At 48.5% G+C, this 12,507-nt stretch overlaps 1 protein-coding gene and 1 long non-coding RNA gene across 3 annotated transcripts in view; one reads left to right on the top strand and one right to left on the bottom strand.

The window, feature by feature from the left end:
• Nucleotides 1-12,507, top strand: part of LOC135911482 (G1/S-specific cyclin-D2-like) — a 353,997-nt gene that overhangs the window by 184,440 nt on the left and 157,050 nt on the right. The window lies entirely within an intron of this gene.
• LOC139050663 (uncharacterized) overlaps nucleotides 8,119-12,507 on the bottom strand; it is a 239,044-nt gene continuing 234,655 nt past the window's right edge. Inside the window, exon 4 of one of the 2 annotated variants that reach the window (XR_011509001.1) lies at nucleotides 8,119-8,186. This is a non-coding gene — a long non-coding RNA (uncharacterized lncRNA). The remainder of the gene's footprint in view (nucleotides 8,187-12,507) is intronic. The other variant, XR_011509002.1, reaches the window with a different exon arrangement.

The following is a 12,507-nucleotide window of genomic DNA, read 5'->3' on the forward strand; positions in this document are numbered from 1 at the left end:
AACTATACTCTCGCGTGAAAGCCTCAGGGGAGCACTTTCATGCTCTACTTTATTTTTGCCCATCCCCGCGTTAACTTCTACTTTGGACATGTAGACAAATTACCGACGTGCCCTCCCCTACCCTATTCTGATCTTCAGCGATGCTGTCGCATTGCTCAGCTCCCTCACAATCCGCGAAACGGCACTTAAAAGCTAATTTGCCGCCTTTTGTTAGGGAGTGCGGGCGTCGTTTATACCATTCTTTGTATTTCCTTTTTTCTACATTCGCCAGCGCCAAAGAAAGGAAAAACACTTTTTCTAACCTTAGCTCGCGGGCAAGCTTTGTTTCCTGCCCATCTTACAGATTTCCCAGCATAGTCGGGCAGTGTATACTGCTCCCAGCGTGAAATATAGTGCTTGTAAATTAAACGTGGCAAACATCTTCAGCATCACCACGTAGTCATGAAAGGAGGGGGATTAGGGAGCTAGCCGTGAGTTCTCGTGGGGCTCGGCAAAGAACCAGGGTAACCAATGACGGATTTTCAAGGAAAGCTGTCAAATTGCAACACAGCGTACCTAATGTTCTGCACAAAGGACAATGAAATGTTGATTATTTTTGGCACGGCAAACGTACAGCGGCTTAGTACACTGAAATTTCTCATAGCAGTGATTAGTAGAGGTACATATAAGGGAGCTTGTCACTCCAGAGCACTAACCAGGGACGCTGGTAGTCCCATATTTGCCACATGCAGCAATCCATTTGCAGACGAATTCATAGATTATGCTTACAAATACTAAATGTTGCCGAGGCAAATTTGGATGAAAGAAGGAGAAGGCAACGCGACGGAAGATAACAGCCATCTAAAGTTTCATACTAATTACCATCACCACACCATACTTCCATACACCCATTTTGATAATGTGAACGAGACCACAGGAAAGCATCAGGCACACGGTTTTACTGCAGACTTGAAACAAAAGACGAAGGGGACAGCCTGGAGAATGCACTAATATTTAAATGTTAAATTCTTTAGTCAAGGCCATTGTTAGCCTCTTTTGTCTGCACCTGTTTCTTGCTAGGGCCGTGCTATAGTCTCGAACAAAACCAGCAAGCTTAAATTGTTGTCTTTACCACTCGAGACGATTCTTTCTTGCCGACTTAACAACTCTCATTCACCTGTTTCCCGACGCAGCTTCCGCCATCCGTTCATTCATAGCCAATGATTCATAACCGTGAAAACGAAAGAAGAATGACAAATAAATGGCGTGGCACCGCTAAACGGGCCGCTGCGAATAGTAGCCACCATGCGGTAAAACCAAGAACCGCGACGAAAACAAAAAAAGCAAACGAGCTGCCCGTGGGATTTCGTTGCGTGCAAAAAAACATGGGTAGGGAGAGAATCTGCCACGCCGTGTAACATCTCCGCTCCGATCTCCGCAGCACGCTATTTTCAGCCGCACGCACAGGGGGAGCCACTTGCCGTTTCCGGTGATGAGTCGACGCCTTCGTCGACCCGGGGCGTGCTCGTAATGACGTCACTGAAGTTCCTCTACGCGTTGTTACATTCGGAGGTCGCCCACGTTCAACCACCTTAACCATCTTCTACATCCTCCCTCTAAGACCATCCCCACCCATCTCTGGCTTCAACTAGGCCCTGTATGCTTCCCTCCCTCCTCTCGGGTCTTATTTCTCGGTAGGAATGTTGGGTGCTTGTTGAAGCGACGCCAAGGAAATGAAAAGACAAAACGCCAATGACTTCTGCTTCCGGTCTTGCGTCACATTCCAGCGACCAGCAACAGGTGCGCTTCTCGTGTTTCGAGACGGACTCTCACTTGTCTCTCGCATTTGTTTGTTTCTCCATGGCGGCGGCGACTGGGGCAAAAGCGTGACGGAAGAGCTGCGGGCCTGTTAGGCAACACTGTAATGTTTTTGGAGGCGACATCAATGGGAACCCGCACAGAGAAGAGACGCGCCGAGAGGTTGGAAATGCACTCGAGGCAAGACTTCGAGCAAGGACTCTCGGGGTGTTCCGCTGAGGTGGCAGTTGCTCAGTGGTCGGGGATGTTCCAACGACGGCATAAGGGGGACCCATTATAACCGCCACCATCTCCGTTACACGCATGCAACCCCCTCCCCCCCCTTTCTGCTTTACTCCCTGTAGAGGGATTCGCAAAACGATGGGGGGGGGGGGGAGGGCCTCCGTTCGCGGAAAAAATAAAAATTAAAGGAGTCATTTCGGAAAGGAGATGAAAGGGAGATTGAGTGGACGATTCCGTTGAAACGGTTTTTGACTCAAGGACGCTGGAGATGGATCCGTGCACATTCCAGACGGCGCCGTTGGGCTTAAGACATCATCTTCACTGCTGCGCGGCTCTTTGCCGGTGCCGCAGAATCTGAGCTACATTTTTTTCCCAGTTCATGCTGCTGCACACTGTAAACGAACTTACACTCAGGGGGGGACCTTCGCACTGCGCAACTAATGTTTCAATAATGTGAAAGCAAAAGTCTTCTAAAAATTTCATAACAACCTTTAACTTATTGTACCGATGCTCGCATTGGACCAGTGAAGGGTTGCACGAAGGGTGCCAGCTAGCATTGGCTGTGAAAGTGAAAAAGTGCTCCGAAGAGCGAATCTCCCTTTCAGTGGGAACATGTGCTCTCATTATGCCTTCTTCTAGTAGCCGTGCACAACAAGGGAGACACCCTCGTCATACGAAGATGCATAAGTGGAGCCACGCGTTCCTTACGCAGAGAACATCCTTACACGCTTCTGCTAGTTCCAACCGGGAAGCACGACTTTCACCGCTAGTTTCACGACGTTGCTGCTGCTGGAGAGATTCTCGGCAACAGTATATAGTAGTCCTCAGCGGACGGGCTGGCTACTGTTTGCGTGTTTGCCGAACAAAGAATTAAGATGTGTCGTTACTCTTTTCTACGCTTCTTGTATGCAGCACGAAGAATCAATATGGTACGACAAGCGTTCTTTAATACGTGCGTCGACACATCGTCTAAGAGTAGCGGTAAAACTACCAAGGCTACAATGACCTCGTCTTCCCAAAATAACAGCAATAGCCCTGCTGCGCGGACACCCGCGAACTCCGTTGAGCGCGAAACTCCCTAATGGCGATTTGTGGCAGTGGAGTAGCAGTCGTGCTCCACGGCAAAGTGCGAGCTTTCGACGGGCGCCGCAAGGGAAACAAGCGGCGCTGCAGCGCTCACTTCCGCGTGGACATGTAGACTTCACATATACAGTAGCCGTTAAAGTAATCTATAGGTAGTTTTTTTTTTAACGCAGTATGTTATTCAATAAACCACAGCGAGAAAGTTTGCTGTATGTTAGCGCAAGGCTTTTGTTTTCCAAACTCGTAGCGGAAATTGAAAGTGATGCTGGCCACACTGCGCTCTTGCTTTCGTGCAGGGGCGCGCGGGTCACGTTGTTCGACCGGTGCGCTTTGAGTTGTGATTCTGTGCTGTGTAATCGAGCGTGTGCGCGTGTTCGCATTTAGCTCACCTGCATCCAGGTGAGTGACGAAGCGGATAAACAAAGGCAGTAGTGGAGCGATATTTCCCCATGCAGCATGACCAAGCATTGGCGTAGATGATGCAGGCGCTTAGTGTCCTTAAAACAAAATTAAAAACTTCCAATACGTTTCGTATAATCCAAGGCACAAAATAAGTAAATAAGAATGCTAAAATTTGTAAGTTAGCCAGTTACGACGATATTATTATAGCGTGGTTTTCTGCGTAGCTTTAGCTATCTGGAAACGAGAGCACTCCATCCAGCCGTAATGGTCGTTGCCGAACTCCCTTCGCCAAAATCTTCGTTTAACTTCCTTGGCGCAAGGGAGACCACGTGACACGGAGTGACACTCCCTTGGTGTAAAGACGAAGGAGTTAAATTTAGTTCGCTGGTGCCCGTGTGCACACGGGCACCAGTGAACTGACAGGTTTATAAGAGGTATGCGCCTTGGTGTTGATGCAGCGCTTGAACAAAAAGAAATTTCAGTTCTAGAAGATGACTCGGTGTAAGATTCCGGGGTCGTTGTGCTGCCTATTCGCTGAATCCACAGTCACGTCTTTTATATCTTGGTTGCCCTGTCACCTTAAAGATTGCTTCAATCGAGGGGCACCAACCTAATGTAAACTTTCTTTTTTCTTTCGGCCCATTTTTTACGTATCTTTACGACGGCACATCCTTAGGCTCCTTAGAATAGCGTTTTCTTTATTAGAATAGGCTTTCGCAAGATAGGTGTAATTGGATATTTCTGGTAGAGAGCCTCACACTGCGACAGGTCTAAATAGTCGTGACGAATACAATGGTGAAGTATGAAATCCTCACAAATTAATGCTTCGTATGCTCAGACCTTAAACGCAAGCCCACACAAAACGATACACACTGCAATGCTCCCTTAAGGGTATACAAAGTTGTAAATGTGTTAAGTCACCCCGTCACACCTGAAAAGGTATAAAGGTGCGAGTTAGACACATTTACACCCGCGTGCACCTTTGGTGGCGTGAATTAGTTTACAGTGTAAAAAAGGAAACCCGTGCAGTGTCTAAAACGATTACTGGACACTCTCTAAACTGCATGCGCTTGACGCACAAATGCATCCCCAGCTGCATCCGCCAAGTTCAAGCCGTTAGAAGACGGGGCGCCGGAAGCGCCTGTTAGTCACTGACCGCTACAAGACGTTGCTCTCAAGAGGCCTTGAGATTCACCACCGGGTGCCTTGACCGTTGCTCGTGCACGGACACCATATGCGGAGGCCAGGAAGGCGATTCAATGACCGTTTGTAATTGCGCCTACCCGGTCGTCTTCCCTTCTGGCCGAGGCATTTAAACCCGTACGTGCCGGCGCTGCTATAGTTGGTAGGAGAGCTAGCTTCCTGTCAAGAAGCAGGCTGGAAGACATCAGCATCCTCTCTAGCGTGCAACGGTGTGTCCTGTAAGAACGGGTTTCCTGTCGTTGGAGGGGCCGCAGCGCGCGTAGAAATAAGTGAAGAAGCTGACAACAGATGGGAAGGCTTGCCGTTGGGAAAGTGTTTCGCTTAGGCGCCGCAGGTGAATGCCTTTTGCTCAAGACAAGGCGAAACGGCTGGCTTGCGTGCAGCATCAAGGGATAGCGGATGACACCGAGCTAGGCCTAAGCTCTACACAACGCGTCGGGGTTTCGCCTGTTCCCGACAATAGAAGCCGTAGAAGTGAGAAGTTAAACTGGGTGGTTTTAAAGACCCGATGTTGTGGGCTCAGTAGGCTATGTGAGAGATGGCGTAGTGAAGGGCGGATAGCGGATGACACCGAGCTAGGCCTAAGCTCTACACAACGTGTCGGCGTTTCGACTGTTCCCGACAACAGAAGCTGTAGAAGTGAGAAGTTAAACTGGGTGGTTTTAAAGACCCGATGTTGTGGGCTCAGTAGGCTATGTGAGAGATGGCGTAGTGAAGGGCCACGAATTAAATTTAATCATCCGGGGTTCTTCAACGAGCACCCTAACACGGTACCCATTTTTTTTTTACATTCCCTTTGCATTAGAATGCGGCCACAGGTAGGCAATATATAGACGGCTTGCACTTCCCGTCATCCTAGGCGCCATGTTGGTGACCAGCACGGTAAGCAGCTGCGTCTGTTGATATCTCACTTGGCTCCAGCCCTGTCCACAACAGCCGGTAGGACAGGGTCCTCTCCTGAGCTTTCCTTCCTCCATGGAAGCAGGTTACTCGCGGCCGAAGAATATGATGCACTGCCTTCGTCCTAGGCGCCACATTGAAGAATCACACACACACACACACACACACACACACACACACACACACACACACACACACACACACACACACACACACACACACACACACACACACACACACACACACACACACACGCACGCACACACACACACGCGCACACACACACACACACACACACGCACACACACACACAATTGTGTCGATGAGATTTTTGTATAGTTAACTCCACATATTCGTTTTCATTTTCCCTTCTTTTTCTGTTGACTGTAGAATCCGCGTGTACACCACTCTGAGCACTCTCTGAGGCAATGACATTTCGGTCACATAAACGCCCAGGCCGTGCGCTCGCATGCGTCGTTGTTGTGCTCGCTGCTTCCTCTTTACAAAAGGCACTCCCCTCGCTTCTCTCTCTTGGTTGACACCACGCACGCTACTGTCCGCGGAACTTCCCTTGAACTACAGGCTCTAGCGTCCTTAATCGCAGGAAGAGCATTTTAACTTCCTGTGCGGCTCCTGGCCTATAGGAAACAGAGTCGGGTGGCCGTCCTCACAACAGCAAAAATAGAAGCAATAATAACACTGAACAGATTACAGCAAGGAGGAACGGCCTCGAAGGAAACAAACATTTCGGAGCTTCGTCATTTTTCTAATCGCCGCAGCAACATCAGTGCACCTAGGCGCAGGAAAAGGACAATCAAAGCGCGCACCGAATCGAGATAGCGGTACTGTGGAGTTTATCCGAATAAAAAGAAAAAAGAAAGAAGAAAGAGGATGTTCAACCCTTTCTTGAATCCGGGATCACACACGAGTCATCACACGTGCCATCAAGCCCCAGCGTCCTTGAGCCCTCCTCATTCGTGCTGCAGCAACGACAAGCAGCACCTGGCCAAAAAAGCTGACTCACGCCTTATTTACAGTGCAGGCGTTACAGTGGTGCGCGCCGAATGCCATTCGACAAACGAATCGGTACAGCGAGGATATTCAATCCCCCCCCTCCCCTCTCCGCCACTTCTCCGCGACGAAGACCATCGAAGCGTGTCCCCCTCAAAGCCGCAGTAGCGGAATGACCGTGCAGAGTGCGTGACTTCGGCACAGTTATAGGCCTAACTGCGACGGCGACGCGCGTCAGCACCGCTAGGGGGCGCAGGTGAATAGGAAAGAGATTGAGGGGGCGGGAAAGGGGGGGGGGGGCAGGGGTAAGCGTGGTCACATGTGCACCCGATCCGTCGTCGATTAAATTAGAGATGGCGTCCGCTCTCACCTGACGAGACAGAAATGTTGCTCCCGTATATACATGCGTGCGCGCGCGACCAGGGGGCGGCCGAAGCACGAGCTTCCACCTTGTAGAGCAAGTTCGCGCATGGCTGGTCAAGCGATCACTCGTGGGAAAGCTCTGTAACCTTCCACCACGCCTCAGCTACAGCCTCTATATAGTCCTTCCTTTGCGACACCCCCTCTTGCAGCCACCCCCGTTTTTCCTGAGACACTTCTCCCTACCGGCCCCCTCCATCAGTATCGGTCGTGTCTTCGGTTTGTGCCCTTTGCACCGGGGAAGTGTATCAAGTCGCAAAATGAACGATTCCGCTTTCGATGCATGGCCAATCTTGCATAAATTGGGCGCTGCTTGCGCGAGCCGGAACGAACGGATACCGATGTTTAATGAACTGTGCAGCGAATCTGAAAAAAATGCAGTAGCTTGCTTCCCTTTGACTTCTGTTGAGAACGTGTTCAAGAACCAACACTTTTACGATTCAATTTCGAGGATTTAGCGGACATTTCCTAAGCGCGTACGTGCTCCTAATATCTGTCTTCGGTATAGCTTCAGAAGTCGGTCATGCAACTGCGTTCCCATGACTCTCGGAATGGGATTGTCTAATTCACGTGAATTCGATACAAAAGAGTGTCGCGCGCAATTTCAAGTGGAACGTTGTTCCGCCTCTACTGATCATTAGGCTACAGCGTTTCTTTAGCAAGCTGTCATTTTGTCTGCAAGACAGCACACTGCACAATCTGAACATGGTTTTTTATAGCCATAACAGTGCTCTCAATAACGTCTCGATCACACCTGCACCGGCCGCGAGGCTGTCGACGTTTCAGCACAATTATTTTACGCGAACGCTCAGTTAATCCGCTTCCATCGATTTCAGCTCATATTAGTATGTAGGTTTGCAGGGAAATGTTTATGCACACATGACTGTCAAAGGTGTCCTCATCCAGCTCGTTTGATAAATTTGGATATTTAAGCGAGTTACAGAGGTCCATTTACCAGTAAACTGCCACATTTAAAGGTGAGGCACATTGCTCGCAGTGCCAAGAAATGCGATTGGTACTTGGCCATGCCCACCATCAAAGCTTACAAACCTTTTCGCCTCAAGACAGCCTATTTACTCACCGCCCTGAAGTTTGTCTGGGACCAGTGGTCGCAATCCACGGCCAGGACACAGCGAAGATCAGCATTCCTGTGGGCGCAAACATTCGTGATCAGGTGGTTTCCTGCAGACGTTAAAGTTGAATATGCTTGCGAGGTTAGCCTGGACTAGGGAGCAGAGGACACGGGCGCTGACTGACAACTTACTTCAGCACAGGGCATAGGACGACACAATAAACAAGAACAGAATGGGAACACAGAAGACCAGGGGCCGAATCCACAAAACTCTTTCCGAATGGCTGGCAGCCTTCGCTAATAATATGTCAGTATTGGCTGGGATTTGCTCTTACGAACAATTTTCGTGCAGGAGCCTTTTGTGAATACGGACTCAGATAAATGACCACGAAGACGAAAATATTCGCGAAATAATCACCGTTCGCAAATTGTGATTGCATCCTTCAGCACTTGTTTCGCCACAACAGAATGTGAAAATACAAGCCCGTTTCATCCATGTTGTTATAATAATTCTGTGTCCGTTTGACTTTTCCACTGGGCCATCGTCGTCATGATGGCGCCGCCGTTTATCGTTCAGTCGTCGTCAAGTCAGCGTCCTCATTCTCAGATAACCGCCACGCTATATGCCGCGCTGCAATACTTCCTGGCAATTAGGGCATGCAAGGTACTGCTGGCCACGCAGACTCCGAGAGTGGTGGAAAGTGTGCATGGATTTCGGAAGCTACAGTATAGCCTGTAAAACGCAAGGCTGCAGCGGCAAAAGACCACATTGTGTGCTTGGCACAGAAGAATTTGTTTTTTAGAAGCTGCTGATATTGCCTCCATGCCAATTATTTCAGAAAATAAATTTATTGATCATTATCTTTTAATCTGCCTCCGGCTTTTAATACGAAAAAAAGAAACTTCCTGAAGCGCCGCTTGGTAAACTAGGCTTGAATTTAAGGGATGCACAATGGAGAGTTGTAGCACAGCGAGCCAGCGGGCTCAGTGGGCCGAGCGGGCCAGCGTAGACACCAGTGCGCATGCGCGGTACAACATATGCGGTGGCGCCTACGCTGGCCTGCGGGCTCACACAGCTAAAACGCTCTATTTAATCTCCCTTAGAGCCTCAGCACTGCGTTTTAGGATCTTTAACTGCGTTTGATTTTAGTCAAGGAATGAAACGTATATCATGTTAATTCTTTGCGATTTCTGTTACGCATTTTCTAAATTCTTGTCATCTCAATTTGTTCAATGCCTCTTCTATTTGTTTTATTTAAAACATAATAGCCCATTCGTTTGCTCTAACGTCTCAGTTACATACTAGACTATTTTATTCGCAGTTATGCCTTTTCATATTCTTTTTCTCTTACTAACTGTGGGTAGAACCAACCGATTCATGGCCCACACCTCATTGTGGGTACGAGCCATGTTCTCAAGGCACATCACCATCATCATTATCATCGTCGACATATCGAAAGTTACCTGTCTCTTAGAGTAGGTTGCACCATTCCACTAAGGAACAAGACCAAGGCAGTGTCTGCTGCGAGAGGCTTGTTGCTGAGACAATAAATTAGCTCCGTACGGGAGGAACTGCAAAAGTGCTCATTTCAAAGCAAGATTATGCAGCGGCTAAATGCAAAAGATGATCAATTTACAGCCATACTCTGAACATTCACTTTGAATCCATGAAAACTCGCCAGCTGTCGAGCCGGAAATAATGGAGACAATCAAGACAAATGGGCGGAGACCTTTGGACGAGTGGGAGAAACTAAGGCGTGCACTGTACGCCTCCTCCTTTTGTACGTCTCCTCTCACGCGTGCGCTCGTTTTCTCTTTAGCATATGCTTCGTCACAGTTGAAATAACCGAACGACGCAGTATGGATACCCAAGAGGCAACATTGCGAGCAACGTACTTTCTGGCACAGCACCGTATACAGAGCCAGGTGTGCGCACTTCTGTGAATGATCGACTACACCTGAACAACAAGCCCTGCAGGGTCTCCCACCGGCGTGTATAACTCATTTGACAGCAATTGCTGCCTGCCTTCACATCCGCCCAAGCGCGTGCTCTCGCCGCTCATGCGATCGCAATGGGCCCTTCGCGTTCTGTTGTGTTCGCACTTTCGTCTCGTTTCACCGGCGGCGCCCTTCGTGTACATCCTATACGAGACTCAAGGTCGCATTGAACCCGTCGCCCACTCTTTTCTTCTTTCCTTCGGAAAGTGACGTAGTGAACGGTGCACATACACTCGGGCCTCGCGATCCAGCACGCACTTGCTATAGACGCCTCACGCACACACTGCCAGAGTGCATCGCGATTCTGCCACGCCCCCTATTTTTCCTCCGGCATCAAGGTGAATAGGCCGTAGTTGAGCTTTGTTCCACGGCCTGAACAACGCTTTGTTCGCCTCGACTGACAAGCTCCAGATGCTGGACATAGTACGTGGCGGAAGAAAGGCTTTTCGTATGACTGTTCCTTTTTTTTTTTATAAACGCAGCTTTCTTTGCAACTCTCCCGGATTTTTTAGCTGACCGTGGCACTGCTGCTCGGTGCTGCTCGATGCTGTCGCCTTTGCTGTCTCTCTGAATAGCTCGCAAGCAGAGAAATAAATACGTGTCCGATGGTTGCGCTCGAACCTCGGTCTTCCAGCACGAAAACATGTTGCTCTAACCATTAGGCCACAATCGTTCGCGTATACTTTTCTCACGCCAACGTGAACTAGCTCGTTGAGATGACTGGTGCTTGAGTCACGTGGCGTATAGCACGTCACAGATCATGTAAGCGAGCGCCGGTTTCCATTAGGAACAAATATGCAGGAATGAAACAGGTCAATAAGTAGTCAAACTCACCGGCGTAAGTCCCCGCCGTACACTGTCAAATAATTTAGACCCTTAAAAACCCGACGCCTTTCCCGTCGCCCATTTTTAGACCTTTACAAATGAAGAAGGTTATTTTACAGTGCATGGTCTTTCTCGAGATGCGTCTTTGATCTCCATTCTTCCATCGACAAACTTCACCGATCGCCTTCGTCTTGGTGACATTGCTTCAGGCCGAAGGAGAGTGCAGCAATCTGTAGCTCAAGTGGGGCACGCTTAGCGACAGAGAAGTCGTCCATCTCTGCCGCCTTGCGCGTTCCGTTTACGCAACAGGTGCATCACATGGTTTGTCTCAGGTTAAATGATCGTAAGAATAATCGGGCATCTTTCGTTTTGAAGTCGCATATGATTGCAAGTACACGCAACGTTAGACTCTCCCCCCGTATAGCATACACTAAATGTCGAGTATCTGCTGTATTGCCGCAGCTGCCTTCAGCTGCTTATCGTGCTCTCAGTATTCCGTACCGTCAAACGAGCTGCCGTGTTGTAGTGGTTAGAGGACCCGACTCGTAAACGTGAAGATGCGAATGTGAATTCTACTTTGGGGCGCTTTTTTCTTTTTTTTTTCAACTCAACAATTATTTCATAAGCGTATGAATGGCTAATGTCGTTAATTACTTAATTGAAGAGCATCGAAATAATTCCCATTACTCCCTTGAGGAGCATCTCAAAAGAGCAACTGTTAGTCCTTGCAAGAATAACTGCTTGGGGGAGTAACAGTGCATCGCCTCGCAGTTACACCTTAAGAGGACGAGTGATTGTGGCAGGTAAGTTACTCTCTGAAAGGAGTAAACTCGATGCCCCTTTTTGTCCTTTCTTTTGTAGAATGCATGGGGGTAATATGAGAATGCCTGAGGACTGCTGAGATTTATTATATATATATATATATATATATATATATATATATATATATATATATATATATATATATATATATATATATATATATATATATATATATATATATATATCTGCGTGTGTGTGTGAGCGACTGGAGAGAATGAGTACACGTTATCGCTAAAACCCCACCAGGCAATTCCCGCAGTAATTGTTCTTTCTTACCGCGAAAATATGATGAGGAAATAATCAAGCCTGTTCCGTTTTGTACTTTCTTGTTCATGAGCGAAAATTTGCGTGAGCATTGCAATCCAGAGCATGGCATTTTTCACTTGTGGCCGTCAAATGTAGGGTGCCCATTAGAATTGGGGGTGTGTTAAAACCGAGTAAATACGATACCACATTTCAGCGTCACAGCAACTGGAGCACTAGCACCATGTCGCGGCTCTACGGTCGGCCAGCGGCCATTACATGTCGAAATGAAAGCTGGCGCATATCCAGCGCTCTTTAGTGTGTACACGATGGTGAAGCTGAACATGCCTTACTTTGCTTCCGGCGGCGCTTTTCGAGTGTGCAGACAGAGAAAGAAAGGGCTTGTCTTGAAGCCAGAGGCACGCTCACACGCGGAAGAAAGCAGAGTCGATGGAACAAGCTGAACGAATTGTCGGCGGGACTGAGTTTCACGTTACCAGAGCGAAAGC

The sequence above is a fragment of the Dermacentor albipictus genome, chromosome 10, assembly GCF_038994185.2.
Source record: "Dermacentor albipictus isolate Rhodes 1998 colony chromosome 10, USDA_Dalb.pri_finalv2, whole genome shotgun sequence".
In the NCBI taxonomy this organism is placed as follows: Eukaryota; Metazoa; Arthropoda; class Arachnida; order Ixodida; family Ixodidae; genus Dermacentor; species Dermacentor albipictus.